The 11,692-nt window shown below is 46.0% G+C and overlaps 1 long non-coding RNA gene across 1 annotated transcript; it reads left to right on the top strand.

Annotated features, from left to right (window-relative positions):
* Positions 1–752: 752 nt before the first annotated feature.
* Positions 753–2,005, top strand: LOC134432182 (uncharacterized). Its single transcript, XR_010031250.1, has 3 exons — positions 753–1,045; positions 1,393–1,510; positions 1,880–2,005. It is a non-coding gene; the product is annotated as an uncharacterized LOC134432182 (long non-coding RNA).
* The last annotated feature ends 9,687 nt before the right edge of the window (positions 2,006–11,692 follow it).

Below are 11,692 nucleotides of genomic sequence, written 5' to 3'. Positions count from 1 at the left end.
CCAGCCCTTCCTGCCAGAGCTGATGGTCGAGTTGCAGCAGCTGCTGCTCACTGCAGAGGGCAGTTTGTAGATGCCAGGAAATGGAGCTGGTTCATGACTCAGCTTCCAGCACCTTCAGCTTCAGCCATTTCAGTGAGGACTGAGGTCTCTGTCAGCACAGAGAAAGAACAAGGCTGGGCTTCCTTGTGGCAGCTGGGACTGTCTGTGTTTCAAGCTCTTGTGGATGCCCTTTGCATTGTGAGTGCTGAGACTTTATCGAGATACTTCAATGTGTTGAAACACACTTTTGAACACTTGGAATGGTCCCTGTTCTTTTAAGGGCAGATTGCTTCCAATTGCCAAGTGAGAGTCTGCCTTTCAGGCCATCTTTGACAGCCCCTGGTAGAAGGACAATTGCTGCCCAAGGGAAAGGTACAGAAGGGCCAATATTGACTGAGCGTTCCCTTTGCTTCCCAGATGCCATCTGACCAACATCTCCAGGAGGGCTGCCCTGCATGGCAGGAAGAGACAGGGGAGAGCCTGTGACCATCAGGCAGGTAGAAGTCCTCTGTTTGTAGATATGTTTATAGATTTCTATGGTTCTATTTATTAGTGGTTATGGTTCCATCTATAGATGATAGTGTTCTGTTTACATGGGCATATATTGATAGATCTGTACAGTTAAATGTGGATATGTATACAGTTAGAGAAGTGATATAATAATATTTTATAATTCATATACATATATATCTATATATGTAAATGAAGTTAGATTTATAAATGTGTATAGTTATATAGTAAGAGGAATAGGAATGTTTAGATGGAGAGATTGATGGATAGATTGTTGTTTGTGTAGGCCTAGGCTGCATTTGTACCTCTTTCCCCCTCGGCTGCCTTTTTCACCTCTTGCTTTTCCCCCGGTGCCCCCTGTGTCCCCTGTCCCTGTGCTGGGTCCGAGCTGGCGGCCGGGCCGGGCGGAGCAGCACTTCCAGCCCCGGCTGTCCCTGGAGCGGTGGGAGCTGCCGCTGGCCCCAGGCACTGTCCCCTGAGGAGCTGCTGAAGGACGGTGAGACTGAGGGGGCTGAGGGGGCGGTGGCGCCCAAGGGACGGTGACCCTGAGCTGCTGCTGGGGCTGAGGGCTGTGGGGCAGCCGAGGGCCATGGTGGCACTGAGGTGACAGGGAAGTGGCACAGGCTGAGGGGTGGCGGGTCTCAGGGGATGGAATGGCTCAGAAGGGACTGAGGGGGGTGAGAGGACTGTGAGGGGCTGAAGAAACTGAAGGGGGCTGGGGCTTCACCGAGAGCATGGCGGGGCTGAGGGGATGGAGGGGGCCAGCAGGGAGCACAGAGGGCTCCGGGACTGCAGCTCTGCCAGGCCTTGGAAGCAATTCCAGAGCCTCCACTTTTGCCCCAGCTGCAAGGAAGACCTTGAGGACAGCCAGAGACTGACGGGAGGCAGCAGGGAGGAGCTGAAGGCCAGCAGCAAGAGCAGTGAACGGGGACCTGCTGCTGCCAGCCTGGAGAGAGCCCGGGTGAGGCCACAGGCCCGGGCAGGCAGGCTGGGGCTGAGGCTGCCGTGGGCTGCGGCCGTGGGCACTGCCCGGCGGGGCAGGAGCGGGCCCTGCCCGTGCTGGGGCTGCTCAGCGCAGCTGCCCCGGCTGGCACAGGGGCTGTCCTTGGGCAAGGCAGCTGTGCCGGCAGGGCCCGGGAGCTGTGCCGGCTCTGCCGGGGCTGCGGGACAGTCCCGCCGCGGCTGCGCTCACCACAGCCTGGCCCGCTCGGCTGCTTTCTCTTTCCGACCCTCCTGGGGAGGCTCTGACATTTCCTCTGCCCTGATGGAAGTGCAGCTGCTGCCAAGGGAAACGTCCCCATACTCACTCAGTGTTCCCTTTGCTTCCCAGATGTCCCATCTGCTGTCGCTGTCCAGGAGAGCTGTTCTGCACGGGAGGAGGAGACCGAGGGAGAGGCTTTGAAGGTGGGGCAGCTGGGATCCCTCTGCTTGGAGTGCTGTTTAAAGATACACGGACTTGCACGTAGCCACAGTTTATTATATGTGTATTTCCATATTTGGGTTGCTATTTGTATATGTTTATTTCCATGTGTATATTCTTATATTTACGTATATTTATTTTGTTATGAATGTATGCTATGTATATATTTTTTTTGAAAGTACATATATGTGTATAAATTTATCTGGACATTGTTATATCTGTGTTAATTTCTATTTCCTGTGGGTAAAGTTGTGTAGGTATTTCTTTTGATATAATTTTTATTATATGGCTTTTAAAATAGGAATATTGGTATTTGTATAGGTATATAAGTCTATTTTTATATGCATATTTATCTGTTTCTGGATGTAATTCTATTTACATATCTATGGAGATATTTTTGTATTCCTAGATGGGCTTAATCCTTGTAGTAATATGTAATAAATTAGGTTGTTAAACACCTAATTGATCTTTGTGTATAGTGAGTTGTTGTGGAGGTTGGCAATAAATTAACTGAAGTTGGTATTTGTATAGTATTACATAGGTTGTAATTATCTAATAAATTCCTGGTTTTTACCTAAATTGAGATTTGTATAGTTCTATATTGTCAGCGTGGGTGTTTCACTTTGTAATAAATGACATTTTTAACCTGAAACTGATTCTCATGTATTTGTGGCTCAGCAGTGTGGCTGAGCAATCTGCAAGAAATGCCATTTGTCAGCTGCGATGAGTGTTCTGTGATTTGTGCTACCCAAAGCCATGAGCAGATGCAAGTGCTGGAGGATTTTGGCCATGCAAATCTCCAGCCATGCCCAGCACATGCCCCACCTGCACTCAGGCTGGGCAAGGGAAGCGCAGATTTGGGCTGGCAGCAGAGCCCCACGTTGGCTCAGAACTCACTGCAGAGGCCTGCTGAGAAAACTCCAGGGCTCCACTGAGAGTAGAACTCCAAGCAGGAGCAGTCCTGGCAGGAGAAATCATTCACAATGAAGAAAAGAGAGAAAATGTGGCAAAGCAGATGTGGGGATACTCTGTGAGGCTGATAAAATGCTCTGAATCACCCCTGCCTAGACATGTCTTCTGCAAAAAGATTTTGTTAAAAACGGAACACCTCTCATGAAATACAGATTGCACTTTCCCCTTCACTTACCTTCATGTGTGAGTGGAGACACTCTCTCCTTGTCACTGAGAATTTTTGCCCTTCAGCACCTCACATTAGATCAAAGATGATGTACTGCCACTTGGCACCATCAATGAAAACAGCCCTGCCCTCGTGGCAGTGTTTGCAAAGTCTTCTCTCCTCCTGTCCCCACATGTGACAGACGGAACCATCCCCTTCTGTCCAAACTGTGCCTGGGCTGAGTGAGGGCTCCAGGAGCTCAGGAGGTGCAAGAGCACCGCACGTGGGAAGGTTTAGCAAAGCTTCCTAAGCACCAGTAAACTCTGGGTTTGCCAGTCTTGCCCTGCAATATTGTCCTACTCAGGAATGATCCTGGAGGACACTGTGCCTCCAGCTCACTCAAGTAAAGTTTGTTTTCTTCAAGGCTTGAATAGAGGAAAATGAAAATTGTGATTTTTAGAGTGAAATTCAGGGGTTGGTGCAGTTGGGTTTGCTCCACTATTTGCTGTGGAAAGTAGGGTAAAAGCTTTAAATTCCCAGCAGAAACTGACTACCAGCCCACACAGACCTGAATGAGGCCCGGGTGGGCTTGCTGCACGCTGGTCCAAGGGAAAAGCTGGAACAAAGTCCCCTTTTATTGTGGAGTCTGTACTGGTGCCTCCAGGGCTGTCTGTGGTAAGACACAGCAATCCAGCCAGAAACTGTGGATATGAGAGCTCCAGCAGCAACCTGCTTCTCCAGGATGAGGGACAAGGCCAGCTCGAAAGCCTGGAAGGTGCTCTGGGCACTGGAGAAGGCCACGCTGTCCTTGTGCAGGGATGGCCCTCAAAGGGGACCTCACACCTTGTGCTGCTGACCAAGGGCAGCTGGTGACCTTCCACAAAATGCTTCTTTTGTCCAGCTCTTGGAAAAGTTCCAGCCAGCAACAATCCCTGCTGCTCACACCAGCCCTTTCCAAGCAGGAGGAATTTCAGCAGCTGCCTGACAGCTTAGTGGCAGGAGAATAAAATACTCAGCTGAGCATTATCAGCTCTCTGTCGGAAGCCACATCCTCAGCCCCTCATCTCCTCCAGTTGTTTCAGACATGGAGGAAGCAGCAGGAAATCTCTGATCCTGGAAGGGAAAGCAGAAAGAGGAGAGGTAGTGGCTGGTCCCTGGGAGCAGTGAGAGCCATCCAAAACAGGATCTCTGCTGAGCTGTGGAGATAAGAGATAATGCTCTGTGTGAGACTGGAGCTATCTGTCAAGGTGAGCATGGAAATCTGACCTTGCAAAACAGAGGAAAAGGTGTCCTTGGGTATTTGCCAAACTTGGAGGGGCTCTGAGCCACCTGGTCTAGTGGAAGGTGTCCCTGCCCCTGGCAGAGGGGTTGGATCTAGAGGATCTTTAAGGCCCTTCCAACTCAAGCCCCTCTGTGAGTCTGAATTACAAACCCACAATGACAAAGAGAACACAGCAAACCTGTTTCCCTGCTGCATTATTGGAGGTGTCTGCAGTCACTTGTGTCACCTGGAGCCTGGTTTGGATCTGGAGAAATTTTCATGATCCCCCAGTATTTCAGTGTGACTTTCCTGGTTCAGGGCCCCAACAGATGCCAGAACAGATTATCTGCAAGCGCAGAATTGGGTAAGCTGCCTGTGAACCTGATGGGAGAAGTGTATTCATGTTATTGCAGTGTTTACCCTGTACAGGTGATATTTGGTTTCCATTTTGAAGATGCAATGTTCTTGCACAATGCTTGTATATGAAGAAATACTGGCTTTAAATCCTAATTCCATTTTCACACAAGGATTTGTAATCCATCAGAAATGTTTAACACGGAGCCATATTAGCTTTGGGCTCAGTGGTATGGGTTGTTTAAAGTGTGTGATGAGTAATGGCAGCTCTAACAAATACCACTCTTGTTAATTTGGGTCTGCCCTTTATCAACCCTGTTGCATAGAAATCACTTCTTTACAGGAGAGACTAAATGAAATTCCTTCATACAGATGAGAATTGTGCAATTTAGGCTGATTACAGGGGAAGGTTTCTGTTATTGTGAAAAGACAATCTAGATAACCTGTTCGCTGTACATCCTGGAGCGGCTTTACAGTTAAGAGTGAAAAGGAAAAAGACATTTCTCTTAAGAAGTGTCTTGAAAGAGCTTTTTGTATTACCAGAAGCAGCTACACTGATATTGACCTCCACAATTAGAAATGCACAACAACCACTTAGGTGACTTAATCTGGCCATGATTTTTAGCAGCAATGCCAAAATCTCATCAAATATGTTGCTTGTCCTTTAAACAAGGAAGGAGAGCACAAATACCAACAATTCTCATCAGCCTTCTGGGTTGGAAAGACCATTTAATTTATGCTCCCTTAGCTGTCAGCCTAAACACTGCTGTGCAAACCTTAGGTCTGTGTTGGACCTTATGAACTTCTTGAGCATCAACTCAGGTGCCAACCTGCTACAAAACCCTTCAAGCACCACACTGATTTAGAGTGGCAGGACTTCACTCTTCCAGCACAGAATTTTATTTACTTGCTCCTGCAAGTAATTTCCAGAGTGGAAGTGAAATCAGTGCCTGGCTATCTGGATGTGATAGGATTTTCCTCCTGTCCCAACAGACAACAGGGGGAAAGATTTGTTTCTATTATACCATTACATCTAAATCTTTGGTTTGAGAGCAAAAGGAAAATGCCCCTTTAAGAGGTCATTTCTGCCTGGACTTTTTGGCATGAGGACAAACTGTGGTGTGCTGGCAAGAGCAGCACTGTCCCTGTGGGTGCAAACGCCCTGAAGGATGAACAGGCTGCTGTCACAGGGACCACACCTGCAGCATGAAAACCCACCCTGCCATTAACTCGATGCAAACTAAACGCAAGTGACACAGCTCTGCATCCTCAGCAAGGACTTGCCTCTGCAGAGATGTTACTGACAGACTCAGCTCTTGTTTGCAAGTGCTGTTAAATTGTCACAGAAATCTACCACCCCTCCCTCTCTTTCCTCCTTGGCATCCAGCTGCTGAGCTGCTGCTGAGAAAGAAGAGGCAGAGTCCTTCAGGGCAAACGGGGACTTTCCAATGGGCAGAAACTTCCTCCTGTCTTTTGTTTTCATTGACAACAGAGGGGTTTGTCTTCAGTCCCTGTGTCAGCAGGGAAACTGCACCTGCCCATCACACCTAGGATCTGAACAACCTGGATTTTTATTGGTGTAAAACCCAGGGTGACCTGACCCTCTGCAGGAATATGGAGAGAAGAGTCAAAAGGGATTCCTGGAATGTTGCAATAAGCAGATAGTGGTATTAAACATATATAGATAAAAAGGCATAAAAGCTCATAAAAGCACATGGAACTGATGTAAACCTAATAAAAAGAAGCATTTTGTTGTAATAAAGAGTGAGGGTTGCAGAGCACAGTGTGAGAAATAGCCACTCACTTTTCATATTTAGGAAGGTTTATTAAACCTTATCAAAAATACAACAGAAGACTGAATAAAGAAAAAAGGTTACAGCACCGGCAGCAAGACTTTCCTCGCCATGTGCTCAGCCCCCTCACACTGGAGGCTTTCCCTTTTTAACCCTTTAACCCCTCCCAAAGTTCTGTCCATCAACCCCTTCTTCACTGCCCAGTGGTGGAGAGCTCTTCCTCAAATCCTGACTGGGAGTCAGGTGTTGCCATAGCGACAAGCCAGCCCTCCCAGATGTCCCAACCCCAGCTGTCCTTTGATAACCACACGAGGGGTACAGCGTAACTATAAATCTGTAAACTTTTCTTAACTTATATACATGATATTTGTCTATTAATTGTGAGAGTCAATCATCACATCACTCATCTATCACAACAGAAAAAGAAGTTTCTGGTGGGAGGGACACTGGTTTTAAAGGTAGGACCAGCCCTTGAGGTTTGATTTGTTCCCTCTTTCAGAGTACAAGGAAGTCATGGTGTTCCAGAGTAGAAGCTGGTGCCAAAAGTTTGAGAACAGGGTGTGATAAGATCACCAGAGTATTTTATCTGTATCTAGGAAGAAGCCCTGCAGAGCTTCTCTTTGGCTTTGACTGAAAGTAGAAGTCCTGATTTTACCAAGAATTTTGATTTCTTGGTGTTTTGGAGGAAGAAAAAGAAAACAGAAAACCACCTGAAGTCTACATTGAGGTGAGGTGTATCACAGAGGGCTGAAGGCTCACCAAGGCAAGAGACCCCCCTGTAATTTAAACTGTTCTTTCAATAATAACAATAATTTCTCAGTACATGTTGATCTCAGCAGGTACTATATTCTCTTTTCTTGTTCTGGCCTTTCACATATCACTAAGGAAAGATGAGGCTGTGTCATTCCCATTTGGATTTTTAATTCTTCAGAAGTCAAAACTGAATTCAAGTCAGGTTCATTAACACTGCAATTTACATACTTCTAAAATCTTGTAGCCTTTTATATTTGCCTGGAGATTTGAGCTCATTCATTGACAAGAAGATTACATATGGTACTAATCTTTTTTGATATGAAACAGTTTTCAACAGAAAATGGGGGGAAATGGCTTTGAATACATCTTTACTTGAAAGAAAGGTGGCTGCTGCAGCAAATACTTACAAGGACAAAAAGGCATGAGCTGTCATTCTTTATGTTGTTGTGTGTGCATGAAATACTGTTACTAAGCCTCTGTTTTCAAGACTATAAAACCCACATGCAATGAGAATCTCTATTTCATCTCCTCACCAATACAACTTATGCTGGCTTCTGAGAACCCTGTTTAATTATTTTAATGCTTCAATCATTCCTGTAAATGTTCAAAAGCCATTAACCACAGCAGTCAGTCTCTGGCAGATGTTTGGTCTTGAAGGAAAACTTTTTACCAACTTCTTTTTCCTATCTCTTTTAAAACTCACTGTGAAATAAACAGGGCCAGGAGACTTCTTCTCCTTTCTAATGCCTTTATTAGAAGTGATCAGCTCAGGATTGGGCGGCTCGACGGGTCTGCAGCAACCCGTCGTCTCTCCCAAGGCAACTCAGAGAAGGAGAATATGCACACCCGTGTCCACAAGGGGCAGAGCTGGGGATCAGATCCCCATGGGGACTTTTAGGGCCGCCTGATCCCTTCAGATGGTAATTCTCCTAACCAAGTCGGCCTGGTCTCACCGCCGGGGACGACTCCTGTGGTCAGGGCGAGAGGGGCTCCGAAGGTGTTCCGCATCTCTGCAGGCTCGGCACTCGGCTCCTCACGTCCAGACATCACTCCAGTCTCTCAACTCTTAGGTGGCTCGTTGTTTTTGGGGTTTCTCCATGAGTTTGGAGATGGGGGTCCCACAAAGCATTCTGGTCTTGGGAGTCACTTTGCATAACCCCCCCCCCCCCACCTTCTCAGGTATCTTCCCTATTCTGAGAAAGGTAAAACTTAGCTTCGGGCAAGGTCCCCACCCAGGAGAAGGGCCATTACCTCGCCCCAGCCAGGGCTTTTACTAATACAAAAACAACCATTAACGACAACGACCCGTGATTACAATAACAAAGGCAGCAGCCCAGCAGCAGTGGTAACCTTTTCTCACAGAAAAAAATATTAACCGAATTTTTGTTCATAACACACTGTGTTCAGTTAATATCAAGTGCTAGAAAGCCAAAGCATATGGGAAAGCACTATTTATTGTAGCAAACATTTACGTTGTCGGAAAATGTCCTTTAGATAAAATCAGAATTTCCAAAGACTCTATCCTCTCCCTCTCTCCCTTTCTCTTTCCTTTTCCTAGTTTTTTTTACCTTTTCCCTTCCCCTTTCCCATTCCCTCTTCACTCCTATTGTCTCTCATTTTCACAGAGAGAGGTTCTTATAACCCAGCCCCTTCAAAGGGATTTACCAGCCCTTCATTAACTCTGCCAGCTGCTGTTTGAAGGTGTTCTCTCCGTTCTCTGAGAGGCATCTCTGCACCATCCTGCCCCTGCAGACGCTCTTGCTCTGACAGCAAAGGCTGCCTCAGCACTGCCAAGAGCAACTGTGCAGCCAGAGCTGCAGAATTTGTCACTGCTGGCCTGAAAGTGCCAGCCCTGGATGGAAATATCAATAGGAGCTGACGCTCTCCCTCCCCGTGGTGACAAATCCCTGGAATCCCTCCTGCTGGGCTCTGTGGCAGCACTGCCAGGGGAGGCAGAGGATGTGACAAATCCTCAGGGACACCTCGGGCTGGCTCTGGGCAGCAGCACCTTCCCTTGGCCCATGGTCAGTTCTGCAGACAGGTATGGCCCCGCTCCTCAAAGCACTCCTTGCTTTTTGGGGGAAATCCCTTCAGCTTTAGTCATTCAAGGCTCTGAAAGGGCCCAAAGACTCAACCCTCTTTTTCTGAACAAGCAGATGATGGGCAGTTCTTCAGGCCATGGAATTAAAAATAAATTCCTTTGACCTAAGTAGCCTCCAAGCACATATTTTGTGAGGGAATTACTTTCCCACACATGGTGCACTTTGCCTCTTTCACTGCTAACAAAATCCCAGTGTTTGATGCAAACAGCCCCCGGGTATTTGCATGAATAGCTCACAAAATTGCTCACAATCAACCTCTTGAGAAACGCAAAGTGGGTTTTCTAATGCAACCAATTAGCTTGAGTTTTGAATGTTTTGCATTTGCAACTGAGGCCCTGTAAGCAATTCTAATTGTTGTCAGTAGGTGAGATACTTCTGAACAAAGAAATAAGTTTTACATGGGATTTCCTAATGGATAATGGTCATAAAAAAGAATGGATGTTTTTAGAGTCTGTTATTATAATGTGGTATGTTCAAGGTGTGACGCGCGCACACACACACAAACACTCTATCTCTCTCTGTTGTACATAGAGAGTGTACAACATCTCTTCTTTACACTTTTGTTTTATAAATACATAGTTCTATGAATTTTTAACTTTTATTTAGGTTAAAAGCTCAAAGACTCAGTATTAAACACTGTCTAGCCTCCTGGCCCTCCATTCTGGCCATCCAGGGCCATAGGGGGCCACTTCAAAAGGTATTTTTCAGACAACAGTAACAGACATAGGTCCCAAGGCACCAACCTGCCCTCTTTGTGTATTATCAGCAATTGAAATTAGTTCCTTTTGTTCTAGGTTAGTTGCGGTGGGGAATGAATCACCGACTAATAAGTCCAAATAAAATGAAATTTATTAATCGATAGAGCAAGCGATAATAGGCAAAGTCAGCGCCCCGGGCGCACTGGGCGACAGGAGAGTCTCCGATCTAACACTGCCGCACTCTTCTGATTTTCCGTGGAGTTCTTATACAGTCCTTCTTCCGGGCTGATGTGTAGTACTCTGCGTATTCTTCTTTTGTGTTTAGGTGGTCATAGTCCACCTCCCGGGGTCTGAAGATGAAGGTTGGTAATTTTCCTTTGTCTGATTCCTGGAATTTTTAGGCTCAATCTGCTGAGTTCCTGGAATCTTAGGTTTACTGAGTGGATAAGCTGATACTGTGTTATCAATCATAGCAAACCCCCCACCCATATTAACAGTTTACTAAACAGATAAACAAATGTTTGTGAAACCTATTGTCTTTTGGTTTCACCTTCCTTATCCTTTAAAGTCTGGAAATTTACTTAAACAAACTAGAGGTGGTGCAACAGTCTTACTGGAATATCTTTGTCAGCTTTTGATGAACAAACTTAAAGTTTTAACCCATTACACCTTCCAGTTCCCAAATGTCAAAATATGTGTATTTTTGCATGGAAACTATGATGACTTTTGCTGGTATTTTTAACATTTCACAGGGCCAAACATGATTAAGATTTCTGAAGTTTTACAAAAGAGAGATGCAAATGTCACAGCAAGCATAGCAAGGATGGAGGTTTAATCAGCCTGAAAAGCCTTCTCTTACTGAAGTATCCATAGAATCACAGCTTGATGCAGAGTGCCCCGGTACCACCTCACCCTGTCCATGAGCCATCCTGGAAATGCAGAGCATGCCAGCCACAAGTCTGGTCCTAGTGCCCGTTCTTATGCACAATTGTCTCCAAAACCTGCAACAGCATGCTAGGAAAATTAATCCACAAACACCAGAGGTTTATGTCCAAAAAGGAGACAGAGGAGAATCCTTTTACTTTATTCAAATAGAGGGAGAGGCCATGGGGCATTCCCCTGGGATCTCTCGAATTTTTGGAGGACACAGCCTCCTTTTTATCCCAATTTCCCATCCGCGTTTCCCTTCTTTCTTTCCCCATTGGCTGAGGTAGTTGAGAGGCATAGACTCCCCAATATGCCTGATACCAAAGTTTTCCCTCTGATGTATAACCCTCCCTTTTCATTTTTAATTCTTATGGAATTTAGGGGTTTTTCTTCCCCATTGTTTCTTTCATCTTTCAATGTCTAATTTTATTTATCAGCAAACCTAAAGTTTATTTGTAAAAGCAAATCTCCTTTTCCATTCACCAATCAGTGGAATCCTTCCCATTGTTAGTTTTATCTACCAGCAGACCCACAGCTTGTCTGTAAAGATAAATGCACTATTCCTCTCACTAGCTATCCCATAACTTGCCTTTCTGTGCAAACACAGGTTTCAGTTGCCCAGTTTTCAGAGACAGGAGCCTGCCAGACCAGGTGGAGCATTCAGCAATGTCTACTTGAATTATCTAAAGTTTTCAATCCAGAAGCCCAAGCCTATGAA

This window comes from Melospiza melodia, chromosome Z, assembly GCF_035770615.1.
Source record: "Melospiza melodia melodia isolate bMelMel2 chromosome Z, bMelMel2.pri, whole genome shotgun sequence".
Taxonomy (NCBI): domain Eukaryota; kingdom Metazoa; phylum Chordata; class Aves; order Passeriformes; family Passerellidae; genus Melospiza; species Melospiza melodia.
Note: the sequence above shows the minus strand (reverse complement) of the source record. Positions and strands in the feature narration are given on the sequence as shown.